The sequence below is a fragment of the Felis catus genome, chromosome A2, assembly GCF_018350175.1.
Source record: "Felis catus isolate Fca126 chromosome A2, F.catus_Fca126_mat1.0, whole genome shotgun sequence".
Taxonomy (NCBI): domain Eukaryota; kingdom Metazoa; phylum Chordata; class Mammalia; order Carnivora; family Felidae; genus Felis; species Felis catus.
The window spans coordinates 115,850,086-115,863,617 of record NC_058369.1 but is presented as its reverse complement, the minus strand read 5'-3'; the positions used below and the strand labels follow the sequence as shown (position 1 = coordinate 115,863,617).

At 37.9% G+C, this 13,532-nt stretch overlaps 1 pseudogene; it reads right to left on the bottom strand.

Moving 5' to 3' along the window:
- Positions 1-10,789: 10,789 nt before the first annotated feature.
- Positions 10,790-12,861, bottom strand: LOC101095967 (annotated as a pseudogene).
- Between the last annotated feature and the right edge of the window lie 671 nt (positions 12,862-13,532).

The window sequence follows — 13,532 nt, the reverse complement described above, 5'->3', positions numbered from 1 at the left end:
TAGAATGTTAATCTGGCTAGAGTTGACTTTTGTGTATGGCCTAAAGTTAAGGACCTAATTTATGTGTTTTCAGTTTTAATATTCAACTGCCCTGGGACTAGTCATCAAAAACTTTCCTTTTTCTACTAATATATCAAGTGTCCAAATATGTATGTACCTCATTATAGACGCCTTATTATATACCATGGTCTATTTGTCTACACTTTACCAAAATCCCTCTGTATTACTGCAGCTTCAAAGTAAGTATTAATATATGGTAGTCTAAATACCACAAATTTTTTAATTTGATATTCCATAATTTAGGAATTACTGTTAATTGAGCTCTTATAATGGCACTATGGTTACACAAAACAATGTTCTAATTCTCAGGAGACGCATGCTAAAGTATGCTTAGGGTGAGGTGTCATGATGTCAAGCAATTTACTTTTAAATGACTCAACTGCCATTGAATCTAATTTGTGAGTATTCAGGTCTTAATTTTGCTATAAAGTCTCTGTGTGTTTGAAATGATATGATCATGATATGGTAATATGATCCAGGAAAATAATGTTAGGATGGTAATATCCTTCAACCTGACAAGCTTACTGCTTTTAGGATGATGGTTTTGTTTTTTTGAAAATATTAGGGGTGCCTGGATGGCTCAGTTGGTTAAGCGTCCGACTCTTGATTTTGGCTCAGGTCATCATTTCATGGTTCATAAGTTTAAGCCCCACATAGGATTCCATGCTGACAGTGAGGAGCCTGCTTGGGATCTTCTCTCTCCTCCCTCTCTCTCTGCCTTTCCTCCTCCTCCTCTCTCTCTCTCCCTAAAAAATAGAAGAAAGAAAGAAAGAAAGAAAGAAAGAAAGAAAGAAAGAAAGAAAGAAAGAAAGAGGAGGAGGAAGGAAGGAAGTGGGAAGGGAGGAAGGGAGGGAGGGAAGGAGGAAGGAAGGAAAGAAAAAAGGAAGAAAAAAAGAAAAAAGAATATAGGTATGCACCCCAATGTTTATAGTAGCACTACCAACAATAGCCAAAGGATGGAAAGAGCCCAAATGTCCATCAATGGGTGAATGGATAAAGAAGATGTGGTAATACTCCACACAATGGAGTATTACTCAGCAATCAAAAAGAATGAAATCTTGTCATTTGCAACTACGTGCATAGAACTGGAGGGTATTATGCTAAATGAAATTAGTCAGTCAGAGAAAGACGAATATCATATGACTTCACTCATATGAGGACTTTAAGACACAGAACAGATGAACATAAGAGAAGGGAAGCAAAAATAATATAAAAACAGGGAGGAGGACAAAACCTAAGGGACTCTTAAATAGGGAGAAAAAACAGGTTACTGGAGGGGTTGTGGGAGGGGGGATGGGCTAAATGGGTAAGGGGCATTAAGGAATCTACTCCTGAAATCATTGTTGCACTACATGCTAACTAATTTGGATGTAAATTTCAAATATAAAATAAAATAAAATAAAATAAAATAAAATAAAATAAATAAATAAATTTTAAAAATAAATAAATAAAATAAAAAGAATACTATATATAATACATATAACATATGAAAAAATAAATTTTATTTTTATATTTAAAATTTATAAAAAATTATTTTTTATAAAAAATAAAAAAATAAAATAAAATCTACTTTAGTTGATATTAATAAAACCATGCCAACTTTATGTTGATTATATATCTTTCTGGTCCTCTTATTTTCAACAGTAACAACACACATCAAAAGCCTGAGATTTTTCCAAACATTTCTCCTTAAACTATAGCCAAGTTATTGTTACATATTCTTGGTCCCAAAACATAGCTGATAATAATTTGACCAGCCCTCCTACTGTTACCACCAGCCTAGGTCCCCAGTGCCTGCTATCCTAACCCCTCTACTCAGCCAATTCCATATTTTAGATTCTCTTACTTTAAGCATCCCACTTATGGAACTGAATTCTCTAGAGTTAGGAATGCATTCTGCTCAAAATAATAGAAAACTTAAGTGGCATAAATAAAATCTAGCTGGTTCAGCAGCTAAATGGCATCATGACTGATGTCTGCCATTTTCTGCAGTGAAATTGGACTTTTATTCATTATCATAAAATGGCTAATGCAGCCTCCGCCCTCCTCCCTGACATTTCTGGTTATCAAACTCCTGTCCCCAAAACACAGCTCAAATGTCCCCAGCTCTGGAAAGGAAGGAACTCTATTTCCCAGCCCGGCAGTTTTAGGCCCTTTAAAAACACTGAAATAGCTAATAGTATGAAATTTTTTCATGAATATTCAGATAATTTCTGATTTCTGGGCTTTATTGCTTATGCTGGCAATATTTCTGGAACATCTGTCTTTTCCCTTGTCTGCTATGCAAACTCTTCACCTTTAAAATTTAGGACAAGCATCCAGTCTTCTATAGGGTCTTCTTTGATTCCCACTTTCCAAAGACTGTTCTTTCCCTGAACCTTCAGTTATAAAACTTAGCACTTAAACTGCATGACTTGTCTCTCCCCTGTAGGAGACAAAGTCCTTCAAAATCTCACAAGTAGCCCCAATATTCTTCAGGAAGACAAAAGAAGGTGAGCTTCCTATCTATGGCCACGTTAGAAGTCTCAGACTGGTCTACCCATGAGTTATTGGATCACATTGACTTCAGATCTTCTGAGCCAGCTCCCTGGAGCTAGGAGTCTTTACCAATTAAGAACTCCAGGCTGCCTATAACTTTGCCTTCATTCTGGAAGGAGGTGAGTGGAAAACTGCCTCCAGACAAGCCTCAATCAATATGAACATATTGAAATGTTATTTGAGTTGTAGAGTACCTTCACTTCTAGCCTGCGTTTTGGAGGACTTTAGACTGACAAGATGATTGAGTACCTGAACACTACAATCTTTTCAACCTGACATGATGTGAGTCTCTGATGGCCTATGACAGCATCACCTCCAAGCCAAACCTGGAGAAACACGTCTTTGAGAGCTCCAAGTTAAGTTCCTGAGCCACTTCTACTTAGCTGAGAGTTCTAAAGCACATATCAAGAGTTCTGTAGGAAAGCCTTCCCTGTCTCTAGTCTATCACAGATACTGATCATTTCCTGTAATTCCTTGACTATTACAAAGTCCTTCCAAGTTAGGGAAACCTCAGCCACATTCCACCCAGAGGAGGTAGTAGAATAGAGAGGAATGCCTCAAAGACGTCATCATAGGTGTCTTATCAAAAAGACCCCTGCTTGAGGCGCCTGGCTGCCTCAGTCAGTGGAGCATGCAACTCTTGATCTCAGAGTTGTGAGTTTGAGCCCCACACTGGGCATAGAGGTTACTTAAAAAAATCAAAAAGATCCTGCTTAACATCTAGATCTGGGGATTCCTTCCAAGTTCTATCTCCATTCCCCCCCTGTACTTCACTCTATTTCCAACCCACTAGCTATATCTGGCTGGGCAGACAGAAACACAGTAGTAAGATAACGATTCTGGGAGACAGAAGAAATCCAATGAATAGAGAATTTTTTTTTTTTGTTATGATGTAGGGATATCTCACTGGCCTTTACCAATGCCTAGGATAAATATTCTATGTCAGTTCTCACCAAACAACTTTCTGATTCAAAATTTAGCTTCTCAAGTATCTTAACACTGAAAAAGTAGGAGCTAGGAGACTCTAGCACCATTAGACAGGAACAAAGTTTATTCTAAAAGAACAAAGTGGCATTTCTGTTTAAATACCTGACTCAAGGGGTGCCTGGGTGGCTCAGTCTGTTGAGCGTCTGACTTTGGCTCCGGTCATGACCTCACAGTTTGTGAGTTCAAGCCCTGCATTGGGCTCTGTGCTGACAGCTCAGAGCCTGGAGCCTGCTTCGGATTCTGTGTCTCCCTCTCTCTGCCCTTCCCCACTCATGCTCTGTCTCTATCTCTCAAAAATGAATAGATGTTAAAAAAAATTTTTTTAAATACCTGACTCAAGTACTGCTAGTATAATACAAAAGTATACACAAGTATACAAAAGTATAATACTTTTGCAGAGCTTCCTGTGTGCCAGGCACTCTTCTCAGACCTTTATATATATTAACTCCTTTTATCCTAATAACAATCCTATGACGAAGTAGGTTTAATTGTCGTGGTTCTCATTTTCTGAATGAAGATACCAAGGTATAAAGATGTTAGATAATTTATCCAAGGTCATATCTGTTGCTAAGAAGTGGTAGAGTGGAGATTTGAACCCAGATAGTCTGGCACAGAATTCATTCTCTCAGCCACTCTGCTGTTCAGTGTGGAATCTACCTGCAAAGGCAAGGCCCAAGCCTAGAATTCTAACCACTATGCTGATCCTAACAAAGGCGGGCCAACACTCCCACACCTTCCTAACAACTCAAATGATCGTTCATTGTCCAAGCCAGATCATTGTTTAAATAGAGAAATACAGAATGTGTGGTATATAATGAATATGTCAAAGGCTTATTAGAAGAGTTTTCACTAATGCTCAAATCATTTCAGATTTCAGTGTCTTTCAATATGCCGGCAATATTTTCCACTCTTCATCACGCATGCTCCTCCCTGCCTTTCAGATTCAGAACAAGCATCCTGTTCTCTGGAAGGCCTTCCACATTGCATCCCCCAAAGGCAATCCTTCTGCCCTGACTGCAGCAGCAGTTAGCACTTCATATTATAACCACTCTTGTTCTCATCTCTCTAGATGTGAACTCTTTGAAAGCAGAACTCTTTGGAAAGCCTCTGTTTCCCATTTGTATATGGAGAATAATAAAATTAACCACCCCCTCATGAGAATTAACTAAAATAATGTCTGTAAAACACTTACTTGACATTCAGGTAGTTCTCAGTAAAGGACGGCCACTATGAAAATACAGTTTTGTAACCTTGGGAAGCTGGTACAGTGTTGACACACAATATACACTTAATAAATGTTTGTTAAATGAGTATAAAACAATGTTCCAAAAAAGCACTAAGGATATACTTTTAAAGTCTTAGTTGAAGGTCTTTAATATAGTGCTAGCCCTGATTTGCTAGTTTTGCCCATTAAAATTTCACAATCCGAATTGTCATATACCTTACTGGTGTCATTTCATTTTTTCAGTTATAGTTGAAGGGATGCTGTGACCAAAACTGTTTGAAAATTAAAATAATGAAGGAAATATATTGAGGTAAGGAAAAAATCTCTTGCTTTTAAATTATTTCATTACTACATTTAGTCATCTTACATTTTAAGATAAAGACAATAGGCTAAAAATAGTCCTTTTGCATTTTTCCTTTTTTGGTTCCTTTCCGTGCTTCATAGTTTTAGCTTTAAATAAAGAACAATGACTGCCTTCAATTTATTTTCTAAACAGATCAAGTTCTGTTCTAATTACCAGCACAACAAAAATTTCAGTGTATCAAAAAAAATTTCTAAGCTCCTTGATGTGACCTACTTTACCGGATTACCATTAATACAATAAAAATTCCAGACTAATAAAAGAATTTGGAAAATGCCTTTGAGAAATGGGTTATCTATTGGATACAAAACATTTCCAACACTTAAGTAAGTTTTGGTCTATATTTTATTTAATTAATTGAATTCATCATAAGTATCTCTAAAATGCCTATGTTACTCATCACTCAAATATATAAAAATTGATTAGTATTAGGTCAGAGAACAAACTGGTGATTGACAGAGGGGAGGGGGTTGGGAGTGGGTGGATTAGGTAAAGGGGAATAAGAGGTACCAACTTCCAGTTTTAAAATAAATAAGTCATGGGGATGAAAAGTACAACATAGAAAATGTAGTCTATAACATTGTAATAATGTTATATGGTGACAGATGGTAACTACATTTATGGTGGTATTTAGCAATGTATATAATTATCCAATCATTATGTTGTATACCTGAAATTAATATAGTATTATATGCCCACATTTAAAAACATTAGTTAGTGGGGCACCTGGGTGGCTCAGTCGGTTAAGCGTCCAATTTCAGCTCAGGTCATGATCTCACAGTCTGTGAGTTCGAGCCCCGTGTCAGCCTCTGTGCTGACAGCTCAGAGCCTGGACCCTGCTTCGGATTCTGTGTCTCCCTCTCTCTCTCTCTGACCCTCCCCGTTCATGCTCTGTCTCTCTCTGTCTCAAAAATAAATAAACGTTTAAAAAAATTTTTTAAATGAATTAGTATAAGGTTATTTATTGTACCTTAATGCTTTTGAAAGGAATAAAACAGCCATCTTATACCATTTTATAAAGCAACTGTTTTCTTATGCAAGGAATTTCTTGTTACAATTAAAGTTAATAATTTTTACTCTTTATATATTTATGAAACCTGAAGCATATTTTTGCAGAATTGCAGAAGTCAGTATCAAACTTGACATAATTATTTGCATAATCCATAGACATTCCTTCCACAAATTGTTACCAAACACCTATGCTGTATAAGCACTATGCTGGATTCTCCAGATGTTGGAAGACAAATGAACAAAACCCAAAAAGTAAATAACGATAAATATTATAAAGAAAAATAAAGCAGGTCAAGAGGAACAGAGTGGAGGGGATGAGGTGTTATGAGATCAAATAAATATCTCTGAAAACTTAGGTGACTTGAGCAGAATCCTGAAGGGAACAAGAGGGTGAGCCACATAGACACTGAGAAAGAGCTTTAGGCAGATTAGCAAGTGCAAAGTTCCCTTGGCAGAAGTGTATTGTGCTTGTTGCTAGCAAAGAGATCGGTGTGGGTGGAGGGGGCTAAGCCAGGGAGAGGAAAAAGCAGGCACTGAGACCAGAGAGAAAACAGAACCTAGATCGTAAAGGTCTTATGGATCTGGTGGAAAGATGACGTGAGCCACAAATATAATTTTAAACTTTTTAGTAATTACATTTTAAAAAGTAAAAAGAAACAAGTAAAATTAATTTTAATAATATGTTTTATTCTATCCAATATATCCATAACATTATTATCTAACATGTAATCAATATAACAAAATACTCGAGTTACTTTACATTTTTTTCTTTCTTGCTAAGACTTTAAAATCTAGTGTAGGGGTACCTGGGTGGCTCAGTCAGTTGTGCAACCAACTCTTGATTTTAGTTAAGGTCATTATCTCTCGCTTCATGGGATTGAGCCCCAGGTGGGGCCCCACTCTATCAGCAGAGTCTGCTTTGGATTCTCTCTCTCCCTGTCTCTGCCCTTCCTCTCTCTCTCTCTCTCACTCTCTCTCTCTCTGTCTCTCTCTCTCCATCTCTCTCTCTCAAAATAAATAAACTTAAAAAAATCCAGTGTGTATTTTAGATTCATAGCACATCTAAATTCAGACTAGTATATTTCAGGTGCTTGATAGTCAAACGTGGCTAGTGGCTACCATATAAGTGCAGTTATACACAATTGTAAAGCCTTTGAAGAGTTTTGTTTTTGTTTTATTTATCAAATATATACAGAAATAAAGAGAAGAGTATAATGAATTTAGTGTCATTATCACCCACTTTCAATAATTAGCAATACATGGCCAGCTTTGTTTCACCTACCTCCATCTACTCTCTCCAAACCCAAATATTTTTGAAGGAATATACTGGGGAGTTGTGAACACAGAAATGACTTTGAACAGCTCTATCTGCCAAGTTGAGAATAGTTCATGAAGTAGAAGCATGGGTGGAGACAGGAAGACCTTGTTATGAGAGTATTATAAAAATCCTGGTGAATTTATAGCACCTTAGTCGGAGGCGGTGCTGGCAGTGGAGATGGTAAGAAATGGAGGCTTGATTGAATCCTTAATATATTTCAAAGGGAGAAGCTGACAGGATATACTGATGGAACAGTTATGGAATATGAGAGAGAAAAGTCAGGATGACTTCCAGATACTTGGCCTGAGCAACATGATAGAGTTGCCGTTTACTGAAACGCGGGAAGCTGTGAAAACAGTTGGATGGAAATCACAAGTTCACTTTGGGGGGTACGCTTGGGTGACTCAGTCGGTTAAGTGTCTGACTCTTAATTTCAGCTCAGGTCATGATCTCACGGTTGGTTTGTGAGTTCCAGCCCGCTTGGGATTCTCTCTCCCTCTCTCTGCCCCTCCCCTGCTCATGTGCATGCTTGCTCTCTCTCACTCTCTCTCTCAAAATGAATGAATAAACTTAAAAAAGAGATCATTTTTGGACATGTTAAGTTTAAACTATTAGACATCCAAGTACAGATAGTGAATGAAAAGTTGGATATCTAGATCTGCAAGTCAGGAACAAAGTCCAGGCAGGAGATATAAATTTGAGAGTGATCAGAAAACAGGTGGTGTATGTGGTTCCTGGGTGGCTCAGTCAGTTAAGCATCTGACTTCAGCTCAGGTCATGATCTCACAGTCCATGAGTTTGACCCCACATGGCACTCTGCAATAACAGCCCAGAGCCTGGAGCCCGCTTCGGATTCTGTGTGTATCTCTCTCTCTGCTCCTCCCTCACTCATGCTTTGTCTCTCTCTCTCTCTCTCTTTCTCAAAAATAAATAAACATCAACAAAAAATTTTAAAGAAAACAAGTGTTAAAACCATGAGACAAGATGTGTTCACTAGGACGTGAACTTAAATAGAGGAGAGGTCCAAAGTTTAAAGCAGGAAGGGGAGGAGGAACCAGGAAAGGAGACTGAATAGAAGCCCACATAAGCCATAAAAAAAATAAATGAATAAAACACGAGAAAAGGTATTGTCCTGGAAGACAAGTAAAATAAATATTTCAAGAAGGAGACAGCAAGCAAAATACAAAACTAAATTTAAAAAGAAAATAAAAACCAATATCTAGAATTTGAAAACAAACTGAAACAAATGAGCCTACCTGGTATATCAGTTTGGTGAAAAAACCAGAGAAAAGAATTATTCCAACTGACCTTTGAACAAAATATTTTGTCTATACAGTTTTGTTTTTTGTTTTTTTGTTTTGAGAGACACAGCCAGCACGAGTTGGAGAGGGACAGAGAACGGAAGAGAGAGGATTCCAACCAGACTCCACACCGCCAGTGCAGAGCCGGATACGTGGCTCAAACCCTCAAACCCCGAGACCATGACCATAGCCAAAACCAAGAATCTGCCACTTAACCGACTGAGCCACCCAGGCACCCCCTGACTATACAGTTCTGACTGGGATATATTTTTAGGACAAAAAAATTTAAAAAGGCAAACAATCTTAAATTATCTAGTTTCATTTAGTAGTTTCATTGTTAATAGCAACAATTATTATTTTGAAACTAACAAATGTATATTTTAATATACTACTACTAAGAAACTATGTTAAAGCTGTCAGGGACTTAATGTTCAGCATAAAAAGCTCAGTTAAGAAAAAAAAAAAACGTGGTGGGGCGCCTGGGTGGCTCAGTCGGTTAAGCGTCCGACTTTGGCTCAGGTCATGACCTCACGGTTCGTGGGTTGGAGGCCTGCATCGGACTTTGTGCTGACAGCTCAGAGCCTGGAACCTGAGAATCTGTGTCTCCCTCTCTCTCTGCTCCTTCCCTGCTCATGCTCTCTCTCTCAAAAAATAAACATCAAAATTACTTATTTTCTAGCTCTGTCCACTGAAAAGGCCAAGAAGCAATAATAATTCAGTAACAACAAGAATCCCATACTGTGGTCTCAAAACATCATTTCACACTAAAAGGGCTTGGCATTTTCTGTGCAGTCAATCCAAGAAATATACCAGTTGAGCTTGGGATATCTTATTGTGCCAGAAAACAAAGAGGCAATCAAAAGATAATACTATCATATCAAACAAATACAGAAGCCTCAAAAGCTTCCCACTTACACTCAGAATAATTTGAGTGTCTAACAACTGCAACCAATAGAAACACATTTAATGTGTAAAGCTATGAGTTCATAGTGCTATTCAAAAAAGGAAAAAGAGGGGCACCTGGGTGGCTCGGTCGGTTAAGCATCCAACTTTGGCTCAGGTCATGATCTCACACTTAGTGAGTTCGAGCCCCACGTCAGGCTCTGTGCTGACAGCTCAGAGCCTAGAGCCTGCTTTGGATTCTGTGTCTCCCTCTCTCCGCCCCTCCCCTGCTCGCTCGCTCTCTCGCTCTCTCTCTCTCTCTCTCTCTCTCAAAAATAAATAAACATTAAAAAAAATTTTTTTAAGAAAAACAAAAAAGGAAAAAGAGTAAGACCCTGGACACCATGGAGGTTGCTAGGTAATGAACACATTACTGTAAAATTGGATAGTTGAAAGGAAATAATTAAAGATCTGTCCTGTTTTTCTGGTATGAACAGTATTTCAAGGTAACCAAATAATCCTTATGGATGTAAGAAAGTTCTCTACAGAAGACTTCTAGCTAATAAATGAAAACAGAATGATTAAGTCATAAAATCACCATCTTGCAACCCATAATTGTTTTCAAATGAATCAGACAGTGGTCAGCAAAAGATACCAAAATCATTAAGTAAAAGATAGTTGGGAAACTTTACAATCAGACAGGAATCAGCGTCACCACATGAACACCTTAAGCATACTAAAAGTGAGGCCATCTGACACTATGTGGCTCTTGAGGTGATAAAATAATATGAAGTCTGTAACATCACCTATAGTATATTCTCGTCAAGAACCTAAAACTGGAGTGCCTGAGTGTCTCAGTCAGTTAAGCGTCCAACTTCGGCTCAGATCATGATCTCACTGTTCATGAGTTCGAGCCCCGCATGGGGCTCTCTGCTGTCAGCAGAGCCCACTTTGGACCCTCTGTTCCCCTCTCTCTCTGCCTCTCCCCTGCTTGTGCTCTACCTATAAATAAAGAAATAGGTAAATAACTAAATAAACACACAAACAAACATACATTTTAAAAAAAGGAATCTAAAATAGAATTTGATCAAGTCTTTAGCGCTAACTTGTAGACTGCAGGAAATACAGAGGATAGAAAAGCAAATTAAACACAAGATGCAACTGCAACATTCTACAAGACCACCGACCCAGTTTCTTCAAGAAGTAACTCAAATAAAGGAGGGGAAGTGGAGCACTTATGCGAATGAAAAGGGATCCTAGAGACTATAATCACCAAAGGTGGACCCTGTGCGGACTCTGGCTTGCAAAAGTAATAATTGTAAAAAGACATTCTTTGAGATGATAGGGAAATTTGAATAGTTTGTATTACAACTTAAGAAATGTTTATTTCATGTTGTTAGATGTAAATGTGGCCTTGGGTTATATAAGGAAAAAAGTTGTCTTTTAAAGCATGATGAAGTGGTTAGAATAAAGTATCAGGCCTTTTAAGGTTTGCTTTTAAATACTCCAGTCAAAAAACCCCCACAAAAACAAATAAAATAGAAATAGCTCTGGTTTATCAAGATACCCCCTTATACCAGCAAAGGGCCACTTGTTCTTCAGTAGCCACAGGAGCATACTGTCCTTGCTTCAGATACTCAGGATGCACATCAGGACCCAAGAGCTGTTGAGTGGCAGCAGGGAGGTCAGAACCGAATCAGGCAAAAGCAGCAACCTCATGATTAAGAGCCAATCCCAGCTTCATGGTACCTGCCACTTGCTTCCTGACCCTGGTTGGGCAGCAGATCTGACACAGGATACAGACAAGCCAACAGACACCTTTGTAAAACACTTCTGTTTCCAAGATCTGCCCATCAGTGATGGAGGTGACATTCATTGGAATATAAGCACACACATAACCAGCCGTGTTTCTCCGACTAGAAAAGCAGACAAGGAGCCACCACCAAAAGAATCATTCATTTTGTTCTCTCCAGCAGACAGGAGTGTAGTTAAAACATATCGCTAGAATAGGCCTCATGAGCAGCAGAAGTGTGGCAATAAGCAACAGAGCATTTGGATAACTCTTGATAGATGATCGAAGCATGTTTTCCATTATCCTTAAAATATTCTATAGAATAGCCGGAATAAGGAGTCAGGCACTGATGTGGGGCAGAATCAGCAGTAGCTGAAACCACAATGGTGTACTTCATGGCATTTGCATCTGTAAGTCTCTTCACCAACTAGGCAATGTAGATATGATACAGCTTCTTCTTTTCATCAGATGCATCATTGAAACATTTCTGGTTAATGATTACGTCAATCATTGACATTTTGCCAGCCTATTGGCCACCAATAACCAGCTCATGTTGACCATCTATCCACAGACTTAATGCCAGTCTGCAGAGAGATTGGAGGAATGATCCCAGGGGCTTTCAGCCAACTTGCCTACAGTTCTTGCAACCCATTACCAATGGCACCTACTATATGACCCAACAGCTTCTTGCCACCTAGAATGCCCACAATGTCTCCTGTCCTCTTCAGGATATCTTCTTCCTTAATTAGTTTTCATTTCCAAACACAGTAACACCAACATTATCAGGTTCCAAGTTCAGAGACATACCCTTTAAGCTTGTAAGAAAACTCTACCATTTCTTCTGCTTGAACATTCTTTAGCCCATGTACTTGAGCAATCACCAATACTTAAGACATACCTAGTCTCTTCAAGGTCAGCAGAGAGTAAAGCTCCAAGAATAGGCTCTTCAAAAACAGAAGACACCCCAGCAGTTCTAGTCTTCTGAGGACAAATGTTAGGCATGGAGTTTCCTTGTGGCAATTAAGGATGATCACAAAATGTTTTTGGAGACCAGCCAAGCCTGCTAAGGGAGGATAAAAGCCACAGCCCAAGGTCACATGCACAGACAGCATCTTTTTTTTTTAAGTTTATTTATTTATTTTTAGTAAATTCTACACCCAACATGGGACTCAAACTAGACCTCAAAATCAAGAGGCACATGCTCTTCTAACTGAGCCAGCCAGGCACCCCCAGACAGGATCTTTAGAGCTCTCCTTAGGTCATTCCTCTCCCGCTGCAGCCTCTGTACTGACACCCAAACAAATATTAACCAAAAGAAATTACACTAGTATTCTGAAATAGTACATTAGTATTATGAGATAATTACATTAGTATCAGACAAAATATACTTTTAAGAAAATTTCTTTTTATGGATAAAGAAAGTTACAACATAAGAATAAAAAGAATACTTCACTAGAAAGATAAAACAATTTTACATAATTTTTAAAATTTTAACTTATTATAAAGTTTTCAAACACATACAAAAATAGGAAAAATGGTACAATGAACACCTATAAATCCACTATTTAGATTCAACCATTGTTAACATTTACATTTTGTCATACCAGCTTTATTGTTTTATCAATGTATCTATATTTTTTTATTATTGTGGTTGATCTGTTTCAAAGTGTCACAGACTATGACATTTCATGACAAAATATTTTATACATCTAAAAAAAAAAAAAAGAAAAAAAAAGGACATTCTCCTATCTAAATACAATGGTATTGTCAGCCCAACAACATAAAAATAACTCCCTAATTTCATCTCATACCCATTCTGTATTTAAATTTACCTATGTCCTCAAAATGTTATGCATAGCTCATTTTTTTCATACCACAATTCAATCAAGAATCATTATATTTGATTGCTATGTCTTTTTTTAATGTTTATTTATTTTTTGAGAGAGAAAGCAAGCCGAGGAGAGGCAAAGAGAGAAGGAGAGAGAAATCCCAAGCAGGCTCCATGCTGTCAGCACAAAGCCTGACATGTGGGTCGAACCCATAAACCATGAGATCAT